The 12693-nt window shown below is 42.4% G+C and overlaps 1 long non-coding RNA gene across 1 annotated transcript; it reads left to right on the forward strand.

The window, feature by feature from the left end:
• Nucleotides 1-405: 405 nt before the first annotated feature.
• Nucleotides 406-1658, forward strand: LOC143742541 (uncharacterized). Its single transcript, XR_013205456.1, has 3 exons — nucleotides 406-504; nucleotides 1289-1402; nucleotides 1559-1658. It is a non-coding gene; the product is annotated as an uncharacterized LOC143742541 (long non-coding RNA).
• The last annotated feature ends 11035 nt before the right edge of the window (nucleotides 1659-12693 follow it).

The raw sequence follows: 12693 nt of genomic DNA on the forward strand, positions 1-12693 counted from the left end.
CATGCTTTTACCACATTATTTGTAGTTTTAATGTGATATTTGTTGTAAATGCACAGTAACCACAACACTTACCATGCTTTTACCACGTTATTTGTAGTTTTAATGTGATATTTGTTGTAAATGCACAGTAACCACAACACTTACCATGCTTTTACCACAGTAACCTTAGTTTTACTGTGATAGGTGTGGTAAAAGGACAGTAACCACAAAACTGTCCGTGCTTTTACCTCAGTATTGGTAGTTTTAAAGTGATATTTGTTGTAAATGCATATTAATCACTACACTTATCATGCTTTTAATTTCTAATAATGAAACAACAAATATTTGTAAGGTAAATCAGTAATTTTTCCATTAAATAATCCGATATATTATATATAATGATATTTTCTTTTCTCTCTTTTTAGATGAAAAGACCAAAAGGGCCTTTCGGACTCAGTCAGCTCATTATTGTTTGAGGAGAAGTAAACGGGAGACGAAAAGCTACAAAGGCAAATATTCGCAATGGTATGTATGTGTTGGTTTTAAGCCTAAATCAAACATTTTATCAATCATTTGTTGTTTCTTAAACCTTTTCTTACAAAACCCATAGCCCAATCAGTACAAACATAGTCTCAAAGTCTTAATAATTCACAAGATTTAACAAGTTGTCAAATTCGTACAATACTTGTACATAATCATGCAGCTTTTACTTCTTGTGCTGTCAATGGCTAGTGCCTCAATTCCTGTACACATTTATCTCCATATTTGTAAATCAGTTGCGCACCTTCTTGGAAAGTAGTCGGATGTCCCATGCACTGTCAGAAAAGTTTATATTAATAGCATTGTATTCATTATAATTATTACAAATTGGACCCTGTCTGTTGATGTTCCAATGATACATGATGTCTCTCCACAACTCATAACCTTCCTCTGTTTGCAAGAGTGCAAAAGCTAATCTGACTTGTCACATGACATCAGATACTCGATTATTTTGTCGTAATCATATCAGTTACACTGCTGATAACTGTCCCGCTTGCATGTAAATCATGTTGTTGTTTTTTTACATGTTATCATGTAACATATTATGTCATGTTATCATAATCACTTTTTTAAGTTCATATGATTATTGCATGCTATTAAAGACATATTTTTATTCATAGAAATGCTCACATATCAGTGAACTTATTACATACAAATGCTTTTAATATATAATTATGCAACACTCCTTACATAAATAAATCCTAAAGTTATATATAAACTGACTACTTGCAAGTAATGTATTAAAATGACCTTCCTTTCTGTTTTGCAGGATTATCTTTTTTAAAGCTCTACAATATCAAACTCAACAGCTCTTTTAGGAACCAACCCTCACAAGATCTACTAGTGAGTCGCAGCAAATCTTGCCGTGATCAGCCCTTCCCAGGTAAAGTTTCTACAATATTTCAATCAGTATTTACTCATCAAATGTTCTCCCCTGAATCGTATGGTAAATTAACTTAATTATAACTGTGTTAATTGGTATGTTTCAAGAACAATAGTAATTGCACATAGAGTAAGTGGAGACTTTCTTGTTTTACAGCAGAGAAGGAAGACCAGTCCTTATATCAACGCAAGCTAATCGAATAAGTCCTTTGTTTCGGGTGAGGAAGAAACATCTGGTGCCCAAAGAAGACAGAAAGGTGCGCAAGTCCATTGGTATGTCTTGTATTCAAACAATGCTGCGTATTACATAATTTGATCTTGACAATTTTACATTGTACAGATTATCACTCGATTCTTATATGGGTTAAACTGTTTTTCTTCAGTACTTAGCTTATATTATGTGCTGCAATATTATATATATAATACTTCAATGTGTATATTATATAATGTACTGACTGCTGCTTTGTAAATTTAAATAAGGAACAGGCAACTCTGGCCCTTTTGCGTTCTCCTTTTTGAGGTGGAGAGTTTACCTCCAACCCTAATTGAGCACATCTGAAAATTTTAACTAAAGTCTTCAGGTTTACTTGTAGACAATAGGCAGGAGGGTTTGAGGTTGGAGCTAAATCTCTAGGACAGTGGACGCTGAGGGCCAGAGTAGCCCATCACTGCTTTAAATAAAGCTACACTGTGTCATTTTTTATGTTGATTCTTTGCAAAAAAAACACTTTGTTCTTTCAAAATTATATGTGCTCATTCATGTGTAATTACTTCCACCAATTAATCAAGTACTCTCGTAAGTGTAGAATCTGCCATTCAGAATACATATGAGCGAGTCGCTCGAATGGCGGCAGCCATGTTGCGCCTCCATCTTGAAAATACATTAGCCAAAGAGGGACATACCTGGAAATTCAAGCTTCGCCTTTCGAGCCTTTACTGAGTGGCACCGTGACGAATGCGAGGGGGAGATTACTCATAATAATACGGCCACCGTAGGAGTTAAAACGCCCTCGGAATGGGAGGGGCTAGAAAGTAATATTCAGTTGGTAGTCTTATACAATTTCACCTCTATATGGGAGAAAATCTTACACAATGTAGCTTTAAATAACACAGAACATAAGCTGACCTGACTGTCCATTAAACAGTTTAATTTGAATTGTTTGTGTTTTTTGTTTAACTTTCAGAGCAGGACTGGAGGACGCCTGACGATGGGATGTTGAGACTTCTTCCTCTGAGAAAAAGCTACACCACATCAGTAATCACATCTTCTGCTCATCAGTTGTACTGTAGGGCACAACTGAACAAACTGTTTTCACGAAAAAAACTGAAGAACACGAACACGATAGAGACGTACAGGGAAGAGCAAGAAACCAGTTTAGCTGTGATATTGAATTAATTTTTTCCAACACAATATAAAATCTGTTTTCTGTATCATAGGTGACTGAATATGATTCTCTGGCACTCATTTGTGTGGCTTCAGCAGTTGTGAATCGATTAATTTGATGTTAATGTATTTTTGAAGGCTCATTGTTATTTATCTTGAATCTCATTTGTCTTTATGCTACTTTATCAACTTTATGTTGTGTCCTCAAATAAAGTGTTGTGTAATAAAGTATGGTGAATATTGTGTATTGAAAGTGGTGTTTGGGACAGAATTTTATTTGAGAAATTTGAATTTCCTATTTAGCTTACTTCATAATTTAAAAACAACTAAATATAATTAATTACCATAATTGTTTTACTTAGGACATAAACATTTTGTTGTGTTTAATGATATTTGGGACAACAATGCAGCAAAAGTTGCACATACTTGCATGTATGCCAGTTTTCAGTGAAATAAATAGAAGGTGTGTGAATAACAAGAGGCTGCAGGGGGCTATCTTGCTACAAACACTTTAAGTATTATTGAAGATGATCCATGTTGATCATTCTAGTACATCTACTACTGCATTTAAAATGAAAGCATAGACATTACTGATGTCAGGCAAATAATCAGCAGTCAGATGGGGTGAAAAGGATATTTTGGCATTGTTTTGTTGTTTTACTGAACGGTGCATTATCCTTGTGATATAGTAATAGTTCAAAATCTAAAATCTGTGTAGACTGTACTGCCCGTCCACCCCCAGGGGCCCAGCAATGGCCCCAAGAAGAGCAAAAGAAAGCACATTTCAAATGGCTGTAACTCAAAGTCCGGTTAGTGTATCAAAGAGACAATATGAAGGACAACTGCTTATGCTATGTTTACTAAATAATGTTGGACACAGTTTTCAGACATATATGGCAAGCTGGCATAAAGGTTATTTTAAAAGTGCTCGCAGTAAAATATCAAATTGCAACCTATCCCTCATATATATCATAAAGGTTTGCACAATTAACAAATTTAGATATCCAGTTGCCCATTAAAGATATTATTTATTTAACATTTACTGTTTCATTACTAAACGTTTTAAACTACATTACCCACATATCTCTGTCATTATATCAATGGAACAGGAAGCCTTGTGCTGTAGTTCATTGAAATGTGCAGACATGCTTAGGGTTAGGGTTGGGATCTCGGTAAAACTAAAAAACTAACTAAAAAAAGAAATTATGCAAGAACTGTATGTGCAAACATTTGAAATTGGTATCACATGTAATTGGCATGTTATGGAATTTAATTATGGCAATTAAGTGAGAGGAGATGGAAAGCTATGGGAAAGCCATTTACAAGGTCAATTCTTTCTTGTATGAAGATAGTGGAAAAGAAGGAAATAACAAAATGGTTTGTCGCTTTTTTATTTTGTCAATCAAGCCCTTTTTCCAATTTCAGGTCACTTCCAGATTCACATTACAGCTCATAGGCCTACACATCCACACATTCACCGTTACATCCACCAAATGCAATGCAAAATGCAATGTTTTCTGTATTGTCTTAATGCAGTTTCTAGATGAATATGGCTGAAAGGTCATTACAGTCTAAATGTAGCAACAACAAAAAAAAGAACATAGAACATACATTCAAGTAATCATCATCATCATCCCATCTATCTGAGCATTTCACTGTGGTTAATGAATTTGAAGACAAGCATGTATTTTAGTCTGTAAAGTTTTTAAAAAATCGAAAAGCCCAAAGATCTGTATCTCTGCTAAATGAATTTAATATGTTTGCGATGCCATTTATCTTTTCTTTTCATTTCTTTTCTTTTCTTTTCTTTTTGTCCAAATTATTGTTGTTTCAAGTTATACTTATCAAATGTGAAAATGTGTAAAAGAAATGTGTCAAGAACTTGATATCAAACTCTGTAATTTTGAAAATTAAAAAAAAAAATCTCCACTCTATTGCTACCATGGCTGCTACAGCGCCGCGTAGTTGATGAGTCATGACGTCACCCGCCTGACGTTTGACGATTCTCGCCGAAAGATATCGGCTGGGAGTGAAAATGGCGATGAAGCGTTGGAGATCGGCTATGTCCTACTTATCATCAATCGTAAGTATTCCTAATTTTAATATTTATTAGCAGGGTTTTTTCTGGAGATGGATATTGCGGTGGCAGAGAAGTATAAACTTAGAAATTGTATGGGCTGAAAGTTTAACACGTGTTTGGCAAAATAAATGCTATGTTGTTAGCTGGTAGTGTGGGTGCTCATATAGCCGTTGATAAGATTCAAATTAGAATTATATTTATTTTTGTCTCTTTCTGGAGGAATTCGTAGAGGGTTCACAAAAGTCATGGCCTAGAGAATACAGTTCATGAGTACACACACTTCTCTGCCTTCAACGGCTCAAGAAGGCAATCGGCTCTAGAAAAAAAACCTGGGGAATTTGAATTTGGGAGAAATATATATATGTTTTAATTGCGTTCACAAACAGGTTTCCTCTGCAGAGCCTTATGAATGGGCTTTGGAGGGTTGTAGCTTGCGTTCACAGCTGCAGGAAATGTCTTTCGAAGAGTAACGTTATAGTTGCTGGGTGCTATTTTGATTTAGTGATTGTAATTGTTTTTTTTAATATATAACCTCTTTCTAGAAATCCCTCAAATGAAAAGTGACCTCGCCATTACTGCTCAAAAGGTAAGTTCCTCTGTTTTTCATTGCTTTTTAAAATTGTTTCTCAAGCAGATCTGTAGAGACTTGTGATGTTGGGCTGATTGATAGTGTTAATTATTTGATGTATTTGCACTTTAATTTATTGAAGAGAATAACTATATTTTTCTTCTATGAACAAGACTGGAAGGAGTCCTGTGGAGGATCTAGTTCCCCCTTCTCGACTTTTGGAGAAGTGCAACCGGTGAGTAACCCCCTTGCATTTGTATTTATTTATTTAGTTTACTTGTTACTCAAACAGACCTATATGGATTTTTATGATGTTTGGCTGATTACTTTTGCATGTAACTTTAATTTATTGACATGTTTGATGTTTTCCAAGCCCCCCCCTGTAAATAAGAATCTATAGTGGCTTGCTTGGATGAATAAAAATTGTTGTGGAGTTTTACTAAGTTTCTTTCTTCTCTAAGACTCCAGAGAGGAGACCGAGCCATTTAAAGAGAGTCCCATGGTGACTGAGTGCTTTCGAGAGACACCACAGGTGTGTGTAACCCTTTTATACCTCAGATTTTTCTGTACTTATTTTACTTAAGGCTCCAACTGAGCTATAGGGATTTTTATGTTGGGATAGTTAGTGGTAATATGTAATTTACTTGCCCCATATGCATAAAATTGTTGAAGTTTTACAATTGTTGAGTTAAACAATGTTTTTCTTCTCTAACAAGACTGCAGCAACAGCTGAGACATCAGCGAAAACACAGGTGAGTAACATTATTTAGTAAGGATGGGTATAAACTGTGTGTTTGTAGGAGCCAATTAGTGTTATACGAGACAATCATCCTTTCCTCCTGCCCCCCTTCGCTCCTCTCCACCCACTGTCTTTTCTCCTTCCCTACTCTCCATCCAACCTCCTCCTCCAACCTCCTCCTCTCTATTATTATATTATTATTATTATTATTAACTATTGGGAAGCTAAAAATAAGAATCAATATGAAACATAAAAACCTTTCTAAAAGTTGCCAATAAATTAATATTGTGATGTGAAATTATTTTTCAGATTGAAGTTATAAAGGGCTCTGTGGTGTTTTGCCAGGCCTTGCCACCTCTGCTACTGCCATGGTGTGGAATCTGCTGCTGGGCACCTTTTGATTTGGAGACTTTGCTAAAAAGCAACCTGAATGGTACAAAACAACATGTTCCTAATCTCTTCTGTCCTTGCAAAAAAAAAAAACAAGTCAGTCATATTCTGTGGAATAAATTATGTTTGTGTGCGGGCATACCATTGCTTTTTTACTTGCCATTTTTGTATTTCCTTGCACCTCAAATAAAAGTGATGTGTATATAAAAAATAATCACTTGTTTTCACCACCTTCATTTTACCCCCCTTTCATAATAATTTTGAAATATTACTTTAAGGTGGAAAGTCAACCAGAGGGGATGGGGAGCAGCTGGTCGCCCTTGACCAAATTAAAAAGGCAGCCATTATTGGTGAGTAAATGCATAATGCGTTGAGAAGGGAAAACAAAACTTTTAAGACTTTATAAGTTCACTACTTTAACCATAGCCTACTTGTATCAATGTTTATTAGGTATCAATGGAGACTGTATTAGATAGGGCACCCATTATTGTTACTGTAACTGCTTGTAACCTATAATACTAATTCATTGCTTGCTCATTTCTTGATCCTACCTTTCCTTTTCTAAAGCCACATTTCTGAATTTTTCCTATCCATGAATTTTCTCTGCTTTGGATGCACATGATTGACCGTGTGACTGTTAACAATGCAGTCCCCATGACGGACGTGCATATGAAAGAACGATGCCGCTAGAAAAAGGGGGGGGGGGGGGGGGGGGGTGATGTTTCCAATCAGAATTTCTTTCAGATTTAGCAGAATCCAATCAGAATCTTCCAATTGACGTGTTTACATGACGCATTTTTTATTATGATCAGCCCTTTATCCAAAATATGTGTCCAATCGCAGCTGTACTGTAAGCACTTTGGGTTCCTGATGAAGCACTATATTATTATTATTATACTGTCTTATTATTTTTGTCTTCTCTAGATGCTACATTGAAGAAGTGGCCGGCAGCCAGCCGAGGACAGATAGGCACATCCATCAATTCGAAGCTCACAGAGCTGAGAAGATCAACAAGATAAATTGGGGTTTTTTCTGTTCATTTTTTTGTCTTATTTTTGTTCTTGTAATATTTGATTGTTCTTAAGTAAATAAATAATAAAAATTTTTACATCTTGGGCTATTATTTATGTTGCTTAGTAGCTATGGATTTTAATAATAATACTAATATATAGGTAACATATAGCTGCATATGGCCCCGTTCACATATCGCGTCTTTTGCGCGCTCAAGTTCATTATTTCAAATGGAGGCGCGCGGTTTGCGCGCTCATAATGGAAGCGACGCGGTCGCGGTGCGACGCGCTCGTTTTTTCCAGGCGCGTCCGCGCCGCATCGAGATAAAAACATCTCAACTTTTCAGAATGCGCAAGCGCACCGTAGGTCACGTGACACGAACCAACCAATCAGCTTCCTCGCCATTTTTGTTACCTCAGCAGAACTAAATGGAGGAACGGCTCATCATTGCGGTCCAGGGATTTCCTGAAATTTATGACTTGTCAAGCCCTCATTATTTTGACTCAAATAAGAGGCATAATGCATGGAGACACATAGCCTTGGAGCTTGGATTAACTGGTAAGTATAATACTGTTTTACATTAATGTTTACTAACTGGTTTGTCAGTCATGCTAGCCGATAACATTTTTCAGTGTCATGCAAAATGACTGTCAGTTATTATATTAGCACCTAAAATGTACATATTAGCAAATAAATGTCCATATTAGCACATAAAATGTACATATTAGAACCTAAATGTACATATTAGCACCTAAAATGTACATATTGGCACCTAAAATGTACATATTAGCACCTAAAATGGACAAAAGTTTTCCTTTTGAAAAGGTACAGTCCCAGTGACAGCTTTTGTACCTTTTTTTCTGAGAGTGGTAATGTTACATGCATCTATCTGTCCTCTGAACATTAATCATTATGTTTATTCAGAGGATGAGGGCAGAAAGAAGTGGAAATATTTGAGGGATAAGTATATAAAGGAGAGGAAAGCAGAAAGGGAGAAGAGAAGTGGCTCTGAGGGAGGAAGTCAGAGAAAATGGAAGTTCACAAATGCTCTCAGCTTTCTGGAGCGATTTGTGAAGGAGAGGCCAACGTCATCCAACATCCCACAGGCCTCAGATCAGCTAGGCTCTGAACGTAATGAGGTAGCTTTCTACAGAAGTTTGAAGTCAGAAGTTTGGATAATATATAGAAAGTACGAGTAGCTGTTAGTATTTGGATAATTGAAATATGCAGTATTTACTGGAGTAAAAGCTAATACATAATAACATACTTCATCAATCTTAAGTCATGATTTGTTTTTCTGCTAAAATAACTTTATTTTATTCTCCTAGGACAGCCAAAGTGAGGGTCTCATTACCTTGACCCTACTTCCTGTAGAGCCAGAGCCCCTGGCATCGACCAGCAGCAGCAACAGCAGTCAGCCAACAAACATCCAGTCTATGTGTCCTACACCTGTCACCCAGGTCTCTAGATGTTCCTCAATGGGAAAAAGGAGGAGAAGTGCAGAGCCAGACCTCTCTGAATTCCAGAAGAGCATTCTAAGTAACCTGAGTAAACCTCAAGACTACGATGAACTCTATTTCATGAGTCTCGTTGGAACATTTAAGAGACTTCCTCCGCAGAGAAAAGCAGAAGTGCGAATGAAAATCGAGCAAGTTCTTTATGAAGCTGAGTTTGAGTGAGGTGTGTGTGTGTGTGTGTGTGTGTGTGTGGTGGTGGTGGGGGGGGTTAGTCAGTGGAGACAGAGGTGATTGTCTATTACATTATTGTTATTGATATGTTATTGTTATTTTTATTTACTTTTTTTGTTCATTGTTTAACTAAAACGTGTCACAGTGTCTGGTTATTCCCTGGGTTAAACACTAGAGGTCCTCAGTTTTCACGGTGTCTATGCATTCTCACTACACTTCCCATGATCCTGTCTGTCACTGATTGTTCATTGCATTACAGCTGTTTCTCGTCACCTTGTTTGCACTTGTGTATATATACCCTGTCTGTTTCAGTGTTTGTCACGGAGTCCTTGTTATTGTCCCCACACTTCCGTTTACTGTTCGAGTCGGTTCCTTGTGTTTGTCTTTTTGTTATTGGATTGCCTTTTCTGGATTTTGACCTTTGCCTGGACTGTTGTGAGTACGGATTACCCTTTTAAATAAACTGCTTTTTGGATCTCTATTCCCTGTGTGTGCGTGTCGTGACAGAAGGACTCCGTCATGCAGAGATCCAGCGGTATGGGGTCTCCTAAGTCTCCGGCCACTGATAGGGGGAAGAAACAGCAGAGGGGGAATTCTCAACCTAAAGAGATTCCTCCTCGCATGAACATCTTTGAGTGTTTTGCACTGTGGGCCCGATTGACTGAGGAAGCTGATTTGAAGGAAGCTTCCACACCCCCTTCAGATCATCCCAGAGAGTCATTCGAGGGAACCCGGCTGGCAAAATATTCCGGGAACCGCGGAGGTCATAGGAGAGGAGCTACTAGAGGGGAGTCCAGGTATCACTCTCCTCCTCGATCCTTCATGGAACCTGAGGTGGTGCAATCCAGCCTAGACTTCCATCCACCACCGGTTTCGTCCAGCATGAGGCCTTCATCGATGGTTCCGTCCAGCCCAGAGCTCTCACCGCTGGCGCCGGCCAACCCAGCACCCTCTCGCTCTCATGGACGGATGAGGAGGAAGAGACACGTTCCGTCTGCCCAGTCAGAGACTGTTCATGTCCCGTCTGCCCAGTCAGAGAATGTTCACGTCCCGTCTGCCCAGTCAGAGAATGTTCACGTCCCGTCTGCCCAGTCAGAGAATGTTCACGTCCCGTCTGCCCAGTCAGAGAATGTTCACGTCCCGTCTGCCCAGTCAGAGAATGTTCATGTCACATCTGCCCAGTCAGAGAATGTTCATGTCACATCTGCCCAGTCAGAGAATGTTCATGTCACGTCTGCCCAGTCAGAGACTGTTCACGTTCCGTCTGCCCAGTCAGAGACTGTTCACGTTCCGTCTACCCAGTCAGAGACTGTTCACGTCCCGTCTGCCCAGTCAGAGACTGTTCACGTCGCGTCTGCCCAGTCAGAGACTGTTCACGTCCCGTCTGCCCAGTCAGAGACTGTTCACGTCCCGTCTGCCCAGTCAGAGATTGTTCACGTCCCGTCTGCCCAGCAAGAGACTGTTCACGTCACGTCTGCCCAGCAAGAGACTGTTCACGTCACGTCTGCCCAGCAAGAGACTGTTCACGTCACGTCTGCCCAGCGAGAGACTGTTCACGTTCCGTCCGCCTTTTTGGACCTGGGCTATCTGGAGCGCCTGGTTCGGATCCTGGACATGCCCATGTCTGCTGTCCCTGAGCCGGAGCCGGTGTCTGCTGTCCCTGAGCCGGAGCCGGTGTCTGCAGTCCCTGAGCCGGAGCCAGTGTCTGCTGTTCCAGAGTCGGAGCCAGTGTCTGCTGTTCCAGAGCCGGAGGCAGAGCCAGTGCCTGTTCCAGAGCCGGAGGCAGAGCCAGTGCCTGTTCCAGAGCCGGAGGCAGAGCCAGTGCCTGTTCCAGAGCCGGAGGCAGAGCCAGTGCCTGTTCCAGAGTCGGAGGCAGAGCCAGTGCCTGTTCCAGAGTCGGAGGCAGAGCCAGTGCCTGTTCCAGAGTCGGAGGCAGAGCCAGTGCCTGTTCCAGAGTCGGAGGCAGAGCCAGTGCCTGTTCCAGAGTCGGAGGCAGAGCCAGTGCCTGTTCCAGAGTCGGAGGCAGAGCCAGTGCCTGTTCCAGAGCCGGAGGCAGAGCCAAAGCCTGTTCCAGAGCCGGAGGCAGAGCCAGTGCCTGTTCCAGAGCCGGAGCCAATGTCTGTTCCAAAGCCAGTGCCCGTTCCAGAGCCGGAGGCAGAGCCAGTGCCCGTTCCAGAGCCGGAGGCAGAGCCAGTGCCCGTTCCAGAGCTGGAGCCAATGTCTGTTCCAGAGCCAGTGCCAGTGTTTGTTTCTGTGTTTGTGTCTGTTCTTGTGGCTGTTACAGTTTTGGTGTCTGTTCCTGAGCCGGTGTCTGTTCCTGAGCCGGTGTCTGTTCCTGAGCCGGTGTCTGTTCCTGAGCCGGTGTCTGTTCCTGAGCCGGTGTCAGTTCCTGAGCCGGAGCCAGTTCCTGAGCCGGAGCCAGTTCCTGAGCCGGAGCCAGTTCCTGAGCCGGAGCCAGTTCCTGAGCCGGAGCCAGTTCCTGAGCCGGAGCCAATGTCGGTTCCAAAGCTAGTGCCTGTTCCAGTGCATGAGCCGGGGTCTGTTCATGAGCCGGTTTCTGTTGCTGTTCCTGTGCCATGGTCGCCCTCGCCCTGGTCGTCACCGCCCTGGCCGCCCGAGGGGTCTTCACCGCCCTGGCCGCCCGATGGGACGTCTGCTTCGCCCTGGCCGCCCGATGGGACGTCTGCTTCGCCCTGGCCGCCCGATGGGACGTCTGCTTCGCCCTGGCCGCCCGATGGGACGTCTGCTTCGCCCTGGCCGCCCGATGGGACGTCTGCTTCGCCCTGGCCGCCCGATGGGACGTCTGCTTCGCCCTGGCCGCCCGATGGGACGTCTGCTTCGCCCTGGCCGCCCGATGGGTCGTCTGCTTCGCCCTGGCCGCCCGATGGGTCGTCTGCTTCGCCCTGGCCGCCCGATGGGTCGTCTGCTTCGCCCTGGCCGCCCGATGGGTCGTCTGCTTCGCCCTGGCCGCCCGATGGGTCGTCTGCTTCGCCCTGGCCGCCCGATGGGTCGTCTGCTTCGCCCTGGCCGCCCGATGGGTCGTCTGCTTCGCCCTGGCCGCCCGATGGGTCGTCTGCTTCGCCCTGGCCGCCCGATGGACTGTCTGCTTCGCCCTGGCCCCCGGCTAAACCATCACCCCCTGTTTCTGTTCCCTTTCATGGACCTGGCCCCCCATCCCTCCCCCTGATCCTCCACCATTCCACCTCCCTCCTGAACTCTCGGACTGTCTGCTTCGCCCTGGCCGCCCGATGGACTGTCTGCTTCGCCCTGGCCCCCGGCTAAACCATCACCCCCTGTTTCTGTTCCCTTTAATGGACCTGGCCCCTGATCCTCCACCATTCCACCTCCCTCCTGAACTCTCGTGTTGTGTGTTTTGCCCTGGTCTGTCTCTCCTGTTTCCCCCCGGCCTGTCCCTCCTGTACCACCCGGGTC

The sequence above is a fragment of the Siphateles boraxobius genome, unplaced genomic scaffold (assembly GCF_051911475.1).
Source record: "Siphateles boraxobius isolate OS27281-9 unplaced genomic scaffold, OSU_SipBor_1 19, whole genome shotgun sequence".
Lineage (NCBI taxonomy): Eukaryota > Metazoa > Chordata > Actinopteri > Cypriniformes > Leuciscidae > Siphateles > Siphateles boraxobius.